Here is a 12,117-nt window from a genome sequence, read left to right on the forward strand (position 1 = left end):
TTTTTACTGGTTACTTGTGTCTGTTTCAATGTGTTTTGTTTTTGTTTTTCTAACTCATTTAACTGAACATCTCTTTGGTTCAGTGCTGGTTATCAAAATGGCTTCATAAAGTTGGACAGAAATAGATTAAACTGCAAAATAAGAAGAAACTTGTAAACTGGGTTTGGCTGGATTTAATGAACTTGCAGTTACCAGCAACACTGCGCTTGCCGCAGTCCTTTACTTATTGAATAGTTTTTACTTGTCTGTGAAAGAACAATTTTATGGTTGAAAATTGATCAAGTTCCTGTCAGCTAAGTGTTGACCAAATTTGAACTGTGTTTCTCATTTCTTTTAATCCCAGTTCAGATGGAAGGTAATTCACACAGACTGCAAAGAAAATTCAATTACATTTCTCTAGATTAAAAAATTATTAATGTAAATGGATGTATTATTCATTATAATATGACAGTTCTCTCTATAACCACAATTAAATCAAAGCAGGAAACCTCTTCTTGCAGAAAAAAAGACCGTTTCACAGCGTGGTGCATTTAAATATTCATCAAACTATTAGCATGGTTTTTACCAAGTGTAACCTCCAAGTGAAAGAGCTTATTGCAGCACTGACTGGCCCCTAGATACAGGAACCAATCTTTTATTTCCTTGTAAATGTACAGATACTATTTCAGTGTGTGGATTTTTTCCAAGTGAAATCATAGTGACCTTAACACTTAGTTGATGCAAGTTCAGGCCATTTCCCATTTACTTTGTCACACTCTTCCTCGGTCTCTTTTGTTTTTGCTATTCATGTCATTTTAGTCTCGAGGAAATTTTGCTCTTAAGCTTGTGCTATCCTCTTTATCATACAGCATTCAGATAGTTTTTTTTTTTAAACCTACTGGTAAAAATTCACATATTAGCTGCATCACAGTGCTCAAAGCATTTGAAAAATGTAGCAACTTATAATCCAGAAATTATGGTACGTTCCTTGTCGAGAGATCAGTCAAATTAATTAAAGTTTCATTGGAACTCTAGTAATATATCACAGTTTGAACTTTTGGGCTTTTTAATTTTGTTTTGGAAGAATATGACATTTTTATGAAGAACTTTTTTCATAGGAAGCTTATTTGGTGTTTTAATTAGTCTCTCCAACCAGACTAGCATGTAAGAGTCACAAGACAACGATCATGGTATTTGTAATGGCTAGTGGAAGATTTCACATGCACCACATTTTGTTTGCAGATTAACATAACTCCATTCTCTGTCAGCAAGAAAAAAGGAAATTGTATATTAGTTCATGTTATGAAGTGGACCATTTTTTTCTCACTTGATGTGTCATATTCATGTCTAAAAATGGTTAAACACCTGATCTGAATGTTGAGTTTTGAGGTAGATGGGACCCAAACTTGTGTCTCCAAGCAAGATGCATCTTGCATGAATATATCAAACGTTTAGAACCAGTTTTCAAAATATGCCAGGGAGAAACGTTAACATTGCTTAGACATAGACAAAGTAGAGTTTTCTTCTCCCAATATGCCGTGTTTGTCACCGACTCCATTTTGACTGACTTTCTCAAATGCAAAGTTGAAATGAAGTTGCTGATTGATTCGAATACCAGTTCATACTATCCATCATATTTAGACACTTGAACCTGTCTGTTAAGTTGTTCTTTGCATTCAGTTTCTGACACCTCATCATTATTTAGATTCAACAGTTATTTTTTAGAGCTGTTTTCAGTGAGACATGAGAATATTTAAGCTGTCACAAATAAATTAAGTTGTTGTTTTATGCTGAATCATAATTGTTTTGTGATTATTATTCATTCTGAAGAATGTTCCTCTGCCATTAACCCTGATTCATTGCCTCTAATATTTCTGCAAACACTTTAAAAACAACATTAATCTCTTTCGTATTTTGCAACCACAGCTGAGTTTTTGCCTCCGTTTTGTCTAGATGTATGACACATATATTGCTTTTTAATTTATTACCGTTGTTAGTCAAAATAGCGCTTATGTAAACAAATAGAAAGCTAATCATTTCAAGCTGGGCATATCTCATAAATAATCCATGCAGCAGGAGGGGAAAGCAGAGTGCATCCTTGTGGCTGTTTCTGGTCTCATTTGGAAGGGGCCAGTGGAGAGCAGCAGTCTACAAGAATGCAGACACACACATGTTGGTTGCTCCTTAACACAGCTTGTTGCTGATTAAGACCATCCTCCACACCCCCATAAACTATTTTTGCCATGTGAATGTCTGTGTGTAAGCAGTGCTAATATTGAAGCAATCAGTGCTATTGATCAAATGGATGAGAGGGGATAGTTGAGCACATAAACCAGCTTAATGTTTCTGTCTCTCTCATTCACACACACACACACACACGCAGGCCCACGCACACACACACACACTGCTACCATCAGGCCCTGTTTCAGCCTGTTCAATCACGTTCGGCTCAATCTCCATTCACCACTGAATGAGACTCGCACAGTGATCCCCAGAGAGAAAACCACCTGTCCTGCACTTTTATGTATGGGAGCTCTTTTCAGGAGGCTTTAGCCACCAATCACCGCCTGCCATTACTTTTTGCTGATGACTTAACTCCATTCCTGCCAAACTGTGAGGTCCGACTACTTTTGACTTTCATCAGAGCTTGTTGTCTCAATACTAAATCAGCTGTTATAACTCCATGTCTCGTTGTGAAGTACAATCAATGAGCATGTGCAATGCAGTATTGCTTTTGTGAAAGATGATGTTTTAATTTGAAACTAATGTACCACTAAGGAGTCACAAGGACATGGATAAATGACTAATAATTAATAAAACCAAAAACCCATCCTTACTCCAACTTCATTTAGTCACTTGCATCATGATTTGCACCCTTGAATGGATCTTTGCATCAATTTTTTTTCTAATTAAGCATAGTAAGTAATTCAAGGTATAGAATAAAATTAAAAAGAAGTGGGATTTGAGGTTTACCATTTCTATCATGGTGGTACAGTTTATTAACAGCAGGAGATAGAAGTGACAACAAATTTGGTAGTGACACCAATCTTGCTCATCTAGTCAGAATCCAAAATGAAATATCAAACCAAATTTTTAGGATCAAATTTGTTTATCAGAAATAGTAGTACTACAGAAGACATATTTCAGCATCAAAAGGCAAAATTAAGTCGTCTTTTAAAAAGAAATTTGCGGGTGTCGATGTTCTTTTCATCCAAGCACAGCATATATGATAATTAGGATCTCATAAGTGGTCATACAGTGATTTTTGCACCTGACTACTTTGTCTTAAAGCACACAGTTGTGTAAATAAATTTTTACATAAATCCCTAAGATTTTACGTTTCCTCAAGGGTTACTGAGCCATTACGTCAGTGTAGACAACATGATTATTTATACTGTTACAGGGAGTAGACAAGTGTTAAGCACAGAAATTGATTTTTTTCATAAAAATACATATTTTCTTAACTATGTGTGTTAAGTGTCATGTTAAGGTGTTTGGAGTGCCAAAAATAATGAAATGACAAGTTATATTGTTTTTAGTTGTTTTTTTTTTTGTCATTTTAATTTTTCACTTAACCTCGCCTCTCACCCGTAACGATAGTTGGAGATGGGCACCAGCAACCCCTCCCGACCCCACTAGGGACAAGGGTGTACAATAGATGGATGGATGGATGGATGGATGGATGGATGGATGGATGGATGGTTTTCACTTACACTGTCAGAAAGGGCTATTGCTAACCAAAAAGACAAGGATGCATGGTTATAACACATTCCAGATTATTATCAGCGCACTGATACCCGAGAGGTTCGCAGAAGACAGAAGTGAAAATTGGATATTAAAGAAGTGCAAAATACATGCAATTTTTTTTGTATGTGTTTCATGTTTTTCAATTATTAGAATGATTTCTCATTATTGGGTCCTCCCAGCTCCACTTTTCCTGGCGGCCTACATGCAGTGCTCATAGTTGGACCTACAGAATTGACTATGTGCTTAGTGTGACAGTCTTTTTGGAAGACCCATTTATGCCCAAGCTTCAATTTCCTTGGTGAGACCTTGATTCAGTATTGACATCAGCCCTGTTTAGACAGCTTTAATTCAAATCAAGTTTGTTTGCCTTGAAAGCAGGGGCGGATCTACTGGGGTGGCATGGAGTGGCAGTTGCCACCCCAAATTAGAGCCTTGCCACCCCTGTTGCCACCCCAGCTGGCGACTATGAATTCAATAAATAGTTATGGGAAATCGGACGTTGAGCGCACGAATCTCTTTTTTCCGATAAGATTGAATGCAACACAATGTAACCTGACATCTACTGCTGAGTAGCAGAAAGTGCAAGAAAGGACAGAGCGCTAGGCAGCAGCATTGATAGGATGGATATGAATTACTGGACTGGACATTACGTGACTTATCGTGCGCCACACATGCGCCATGCTGTCCATTGAGTCAACATTATGGGTGGTCAGAAAATACCAGTCACGCAAATAATCTGAAAAATGGACGGAATATTTAGCGGTTAATTCAACCCTATGAATTAGATAACAAGGGCTTCAGATTTAACAGGTGAGGAAAAAGTTTTAACTTAAAGAAAACATTGAACAAGTGAGCAGTAACATGTGCTGCGCAGTTTGGTGTGTTTTGGTTCCGTTGGCACTAAAACAGGTCAACCCGCCCACCACGTCATCAGTAGAGCAGCTGTTTAAATGAGCTAATCAACCACCGCTGTGCTCAGGCGAAAACTTATTAATAATGACAATACAGACATCAAGCCTGACAGCATAATGTAAGAGACTGAATGTTCTGTTTTGGTGTTTTTGCTACTTTTTTGTGTGGGAAATGTTTGCTTTTTGGTGTTGATTCCCCTGATCAGTAATCTCTGCTCTATCTGCTCATTGAGCTGTTGTCTGTTGGACACACAGAGACTTTACGCTCTGTGTGTCACATAAAGTCGACACACAGAGCGAGAAAAGGCAGAATAGAAGTGGTGTTTGGTTCTTCACCTGTTTATCAGCTTTATTGTACCTTTATTGTGGCGCACTGTCTGCAGCCGCTGCAATTCCTAAAAGTTAAACAAGCGCCAAAAACTGAACTAATTATCAAACTACAGCCCCCTCAGCATATTTAAAATAAAACGATTGACCAATATAAGATAAATTTGATCCTTCTTGCATCTTGACAGAACTAACAGAAACAAATTGTTTATAGATTTTTATCACAGAGAATTGATCAAACATCAGTTTTCTGCTCTTTATTTTAAGTCGTATTTAATAGATATATCTGATAACAAATGATGGCGCTTTGAATATTTTTGTGACAGATTTCTGCTCGTCCTTCATTGGAATAAAATGGTTTTCTGGACATAACTCGTTGAATCATATAGCGACTAATAGGCGCTGTTCAATCCAGCATCACATATCAATTAGCAGGAGTATGAAAGACATAAAAATAATTAACTATACTATATTAATAAATTATATTTAATCCTCAGTGCTACATGAAGCTCATTTTGAAACAATGCAAGTTAAAAACAATATTTTGCAACAAGTAAATCAAGTAATTTAAGTCCAATGTTAGGTCTGTGTAAGCTATGTAAGTTTTATTTATATAATGTACACACACACACACACTGGCATATGCTGCCACCCCTGAAAAAATCCCTGCCCCCCTCTTGCCACCCCATAAATATTTTTCTAGATCCGCCCTTGCTTGAAAGCCCCGTCTGTTTGGAGAGGTGTGATTGCACAATCGGACTCTGATTCAGACCAGAAAACAATCTCTGGTGCCTAAGAACCTAGCTTTCGATTCTGCTGAAATCAACTCTGGTGCAGTCCGAATGCATTTTAATACCAAATGGGCCTGAGATTGCTTTAGAAGCAGGTAGCAGACTACAGCACAGAGGATTCTGGGTAAATACCATCAAAACAAACACCCATATCTAGCGCTAGCAGGACAAATGGCTCATGTGTTTATTTTTATTTTTTTGTGTTAAAATCTAAGAGGAAATCTACAGCAGCTTAAATATAACTTCACTCCACTTTTGTTTACATATCGAGTTTACTGGGATGTCAGGTGTAAATAGACCTTCTTTTTAGGAGTCAGAGATAAGGAACAACTATATTCTGTATGTGTATATATCATTTCATTATTTGGGATTAAAATATATATGTTTCTGCGAGTGGTGAAACTGGACTTGATCTTTCACAGCAAAAGTTATCAAGGGTAACAAGTAAAGTGTGTCACTATTAGTAGGTCGCAGTGGTATCCATAGTGCTATAGATCGTATTTCAGCTGAACATCATGGTGTTCAAACAAGCATTGCCTAGTCTGTGTGGAGCTTTTCTTTTCTAGTGTGCAACTGTGCCCATTTTGTAAGTACAAGCAAATGTGTATGTGCATTCTCTAGAGGAAAAAACTACTAGTCTGTGGCTTGTCAGGTAAATAGATGGGTAAGTCTTTGTCTTGTCTCAGTGGTAAAGTTTAATTCGGTTTCAAAACCTACAGAGCATGCACTGATCAATCACACACCTGCATATAAACATCAGTGGATTGCACTCTGTGTCTCTTTCTACCTTCTTTTTTTTTGTACGACCACTCTTATTAATTTCCATTGCCAGTGTTGCTGAGTGGCAAGAACAACTGGATTGATGAAGTCAAAGTTAGGTTTGAGATGGTGATTATGATATGGTTTTTACAAAATGCAGTGTCCACATAGAGATATTGATTAAAGTAACACTCATTGTTTTCCAGTATGCAAGATCAGGTTAAGAAAATAAGGTTTAAAAGCAAAACCCAGACATTCCTCTCTCTTAAGACAACCTCCCTCTCTTAATCACATGGGAGAAAGGGATGGGAGCTACACCAACAGCCAAATCTTCTAAAGGTTTGCACATACAAAAGCAGGTGCAAGCGTGATAGGATGTGCAAACTTGATCTGCAAACAACACGCAAACAGGATTGTCAGCAAAACAACCAGAATAGTGCCTGCAAAACGGTCCCTTGTAGAAATCCTGGGTTGGAGTCTTTCTGCCTAGAGTTTGCATGTTCTCCCCATGGCTTTCATCTACCTACCAACGTATGAGTTGTGACTTTTCCAGCGTTTACCCCGACTCTCCCACAATGGCTGCTGGAGATGGACGCAGCGTTTCACGTCCCTACAAGGATACACTGGTATAGATAACGAATCAGTGGATGGATGGTTGTCAAAAGCACAGATGTTAAATTTACAGACATACATTTGGTACTTTACAGTGACTTCTACTCATTTCCTTTAATACAACTTATGTGGTGCTGTGAATTTTGTTTTCTCAAAATGTGTCATTGACAGGTACAGTCAAATTACACTTATTCCAGTTTGATATGAACAGGTCATAATTACTGAAATTTGGAGCTTTTTCTTTTTTGGAATTCAAGTGATAAGTGATTTTACCTTGAACACAATGATACGTTTATTGTGCTGCTGACTTTAACAAAGACAGCAACGCAAAACATGAATTTGCCACTCAAAACGCAGATTTACAGAAGAGTTAATTTGCAAGTGTAAAGGCATGCAACCACACACAGAGCTTCATCTGTGCAAGTTTTATGTGGAGCTAAGCATGGGGACTTTGCTCCATCAGTGTTGGTCTTTTGTGAACTCAGGGGGGGGGAAGGTGCCAAATGTTCACAGCCTGAGTAATGGGCTATTAAAATTCCATTTTTCCCTTCTGTGCATGTATGTGTGAATTTATACGGAAAACACTGACGAGGGTTCCATGATGAAATGTTTCTTGACCTTAAGTCTAGCGCTTTCACTATTTCCTCCCTTCTTTTTCCAATGTCTGGCCATAATTAATGAGAGTAAAAAGCAGTGCATGAAAAAGGTACTGGCATGAAATGTTCAAAAATTATCCGTACTTTTTCGTCTAATAATGTGAGGCAAAGAAACGAATCCATTTTCTGTGGTCACCAAGGCTTTGGTCGACCCTTTTAGCAGATGAGGGTAGTTAATGAAAGACTGAGTTGGCATAGGCCATAATGGGAACAAAGAAATGTAATAACATACAGGCTTCTATATAAAATATTAAAAGAATGTTAGAACCAACCATATATCTTTTTATGTGCAAAAATACACATTTCACAAAAGGAGAAACTATATAGAAACTATAATTGCTCTAAAACATATTTTTGTGTGAAACAGTAAAGTCAGAAAAAAAAGAATCACAATGTTGTTAATGTTGTCATCATAGACACAAACTGCTATGGTTTGTTTCTGAATAAATTAAGTCTTGTGTCGCTTATTTTCCAAACAAACAGCAACAAGATCTGTGTGGCTCAAGTAAAAAGTTTCTAACTATATTAAGAAAATAGAAAAAGAGTCAGGACTCTGGATGATCTGGAGCGATTGCAGAAAGGGGAATTGTCAATGATGCCTCTCTCTGTTTGCTCCAACGTTGTGAAATCCTGTCAGAGAAGACTACCGGGTTACTTTGCTGTATTCTTTTGCGCATGGGCTTGCAATAATCTGGGCATATATCACAGAGTTGTTGCCGAAGTTGTCAAAGAAGACGGAACAGATTACTGGCTTTTGGCTATGTATGGTTTTATGTGGACAATTTCATTTGGAAAAAACATGTTCAAAAAAGAATCACAGCACTCCTTCTTGGTATAGGCATATTTTCTGAGGCATTTCAGAACGACGATAGATGTTGTTCTTAAGTGTTTTCCTTTACAACCCCAAACTGATTGTAGAAAGCACTGAAGGTTAGAGTTACCTGGTGTACCAGCAATATGTCCCCGGTGACTTTCAAAAAACTTATTTTGTTGCATTGAATTTTTTTTTTCTCCACTGAATAAATTTAAGGCTGTATTTTTCCATAATGTTCATGATTTATGACGCTGCTTTAAAAGATATTATGTTTGTGAAATATATTATCACATGCATCTTTACAGCGAGTCATAACAACAAGATAGGTACTGTATTTATCTTTGAAACAATGTTGAATTTGGTTTTAGGTGAAGGAATTATATTATTATATTTTGGGAGGAAAATCCTTTTTCTTAGATCAAGGGGCTTGTGCAGTTTTAGTTTGTTTATTTAATTGCAAAAAAAAACCAAACTAAAGAAAGTGAAACTATACAATGAATACCATTAAAAGAATATATTAAAAAAGAATAATAATACTCAACAATAGAAGTATGAATCCAAAATCAGTAAGTTGATTTCTTCCTGTCTGTCTCTGACACACAGTTTTAAAATGAATGAATTTTGATTCTCTCAGAACCAATGATGGGGACTTGAGTCAGTTGCCTGGAATTTTTATTTTCTGATTGTATGGAAGTGGTTAGAGTAGATAAAAATGCAATAATTTGCTGTTTTGAAAATCAGCTCTCACAATATGGTGCACATAGTTTCTGGAAAAGAGCATGGTCAGAATTTCCTCTTTTCAGATTCCTGGTCTAAATTAAGCATGACCAAAGTTTGGCCTGCATAACTGGCTCAGGAAACGCCACAGAGTCGCACAAACAGAACTATGCCCAGGCTTTCGCTGAAACACAGAATTTCTCTATGGCCCGTCTGTTTAGTCCCAAGCACTTGTCAGTAAAAACAAAAGAACAGACCAGCCCAGACTGATTTCCCCTGCCTTTTCAGAGGAAACACACACCAATGGGCCTGACTCTGAGCTAGTCCAACAGAGAGTCCAGTGGCAGCAAGCAAATGCCAGAAAACAGCTTTCACTTGTTGTTTCTCAGTATCTGGAGATCTGTCCACAGCCCTGTCCCTGGCCATCAAAACAGAGACACACAAATATAATGCTCGCATACAGCCAGACACTCCCTGCCACAAAAAGACTCTGACAGAAAGGACAGTCGCACATCCAGGAAATGAAAAAACATTCAGCTGGGGAGGATAATTAAACGAGCGGAGACCAGAATTGACGATGAACCGCTGAGTGTTTAGACAATGAAGGTAAAGGTGTGTGAATGTGTGTGTTTAGATATGTGTTGGTGTGTCTTTTGTCAATATACTGAGGGACGTTTGTGTGTGTGTGCATGCGTGCGTGTGTGTGTGGGACAAGAGAAGACAACAGCGGGATTTGCAGACAAGCTGTAGGAAAGTGATTTAGTTGTGTTTTCTTGAGAGACAGCAGCCCTGGTGTTCGAAAACAATCAGCTGTGACACTGACCGATTGTAAGCTTACCTCATTATTTTTTTGTTTTCAATTAATATTTCCTCTCTTTGTTTTCCATTGATCACATAGTCTTCCTAATTAATTGACAGAAACGCTTTGCTATGATTTATCCCGTGTTTTCATAAAAAAATATGTAACTATAGTTATGGTAATCCCTTCAGTTAACATTATGTACATAAATGCAACAGTGGAATTGGATTTGTTTTATACGTTTATATGCAGTTATATACACTTACCTTGAGCAAAATCTTCAAGTTGCGTTTGATACTTTGTTGACTTTGCTGTCATATATTAAACTGAGTGCTTGATCAAATACATCTGCAGTGTGCATAGAAACACATCAACCCCGACACAAACGGAAACTAATACACACACTACATGCAGTGACACATACATTTCCAATTACTCAGTGGTTTGCTGTTTAATGATTTGACTTTGACGTTAGGGGAATTAAATGGTTGACTTGTCCGACTTTAGCAAGGCATTTTCTTCATCTCCATCCTCCTCTCCTCCCTGTCTTCCTTTTTCTCCTCTACTCTGCATAGTAATGCCTTTGAATTGAGCTGTTCATTCAGCCACGCAGAGATAAGTGCAGAATTGCAGGATGAACACAATAGAGAAAATAAAAATTGGGATGGGGGTTGGGAATGGTGCTCTTAGGTGGAGACAAAAAAAATTGTTTTGTTCTCTTTTTCTTGCAGTCTTTCTTATGAACTGACAAGGGCAAAGAGCAATGTGTGGTTTAAAAAAAAAGAAGACAACCTCGGCTTTAGAAAATAGTTGGTATTCAGTTTTTCCCCGTATGTTCATGAAATGAGCTTTACAATGACATTAAGTTTTGACACTAGAGATTCTCCTAAATAGCATGGAGTCCAGACTACATCTGTTTATGTGTGGACTGTTCAACCATTCTGGCTCAGCCAATTAGCCAGGAGTGTTTAAAAAAAAAAAACTAACAAAGAACACTGGAAGATGAATAGAAAAAAAAATGGAAACAAGCAGAATGGATAAAAAAAACCAAAAAAACAATCAAATGACACAAACTGATTCATATGTAAAACATGCTAAGCTTGCAAACAATCCAACAATAGTGAACATTACTGAAGAAATATTTTATTTAAAATGTGTATACTAAATGAATTAGCCTTTTTTCCTTATTTTTCATATCTTAGCAGGTGATACGAGGCTATTCTGAATTCGACATCCTGCTCATTACATGTGTCCTCCTGTCATTCCCTTCTCACCCTCCGCAGGTGGTCTGTTTCATCCTCTGAGCTCGGGTCCTCTACCAGAGGCCTGGGAGCTTGAGGGTTCTGCGCAGTATCTTGCATGTGCCTAGAACTGCACATTTCTGGACTGAGATGTCTGATGTTGTTCCTGGGATCTGTTTTAGCCACTGCTCCAGTTTGGGGCTGACTGCCCGAGGGCCCCGATGACCACAGGCACCACTGTGGTCTTCACCTTCCAGGTCTTTTCCAGTTCCTCCCTGAGGCCCTGGTATTTCTCCAGTTTCTCGTGCTCCTTTTCCCTGATGTTGTAGTCACTTGGTATTGCTACATCCACCACAACGGCTTTCCTCTGTTCTTTATCCACCACCACAATGTCCGGTTGGTTCGCCATTACCATCTTGTCTGTCTGGATCTGGAAGTCCCACAGGATCTTAGCTCGGTCATTCTCCACCACTTTTGGGGGTGTTATATATATATATATATATATCACCGTGCTGTCCTTTTTTGTTTTGGTCCAAAATCCATCCATTTTCTAACACCTTTCTCCCTTAGTGGGGTCGGGAGGTGCTGGTGCCTATCTCCAGCTAACGTTCTGGGAGAGAGGCGGGGTCACCCTGGACAGGCCGCCAGTGTGTCTCTGTGTCACAGGGCAACACAGAGACACACAGGACACACAACCATGCACTCACACCTAGGGAGAATTTGGAGAAGCCAATTAACCTGACATTCATGTTTTTGGACTGTGG

General features: G+C 38.2%; 1 protein-coding gene across 4 annotated transcripts in view; it reads left to right on the top strand.

The window, feature by feature from the left end:
• cntnap2a (contactin associated protein 2a) overlaps positions 1–12,117 on the top strand; it is a 289,428-nt gene that overhangs the window by 106,388 nt on the left and 170,923 nt on the right. The gene's annotated exons all lie outside the window — the stretch shown is intronic.

Source organism: Poecilia reticulata, chromosome 20, assembly GCF_904066995.2.
Source record: "Poecilia reticulata chromosome 20, P_reticulata-male-v2, whole genome shotgun sequence".
NCBI lineage: Eukaryota > Metazoa > Chordata > Actinopteri > Cyprinodontiformes > Poeciliidae > Poecilia > Poecilia reticulata.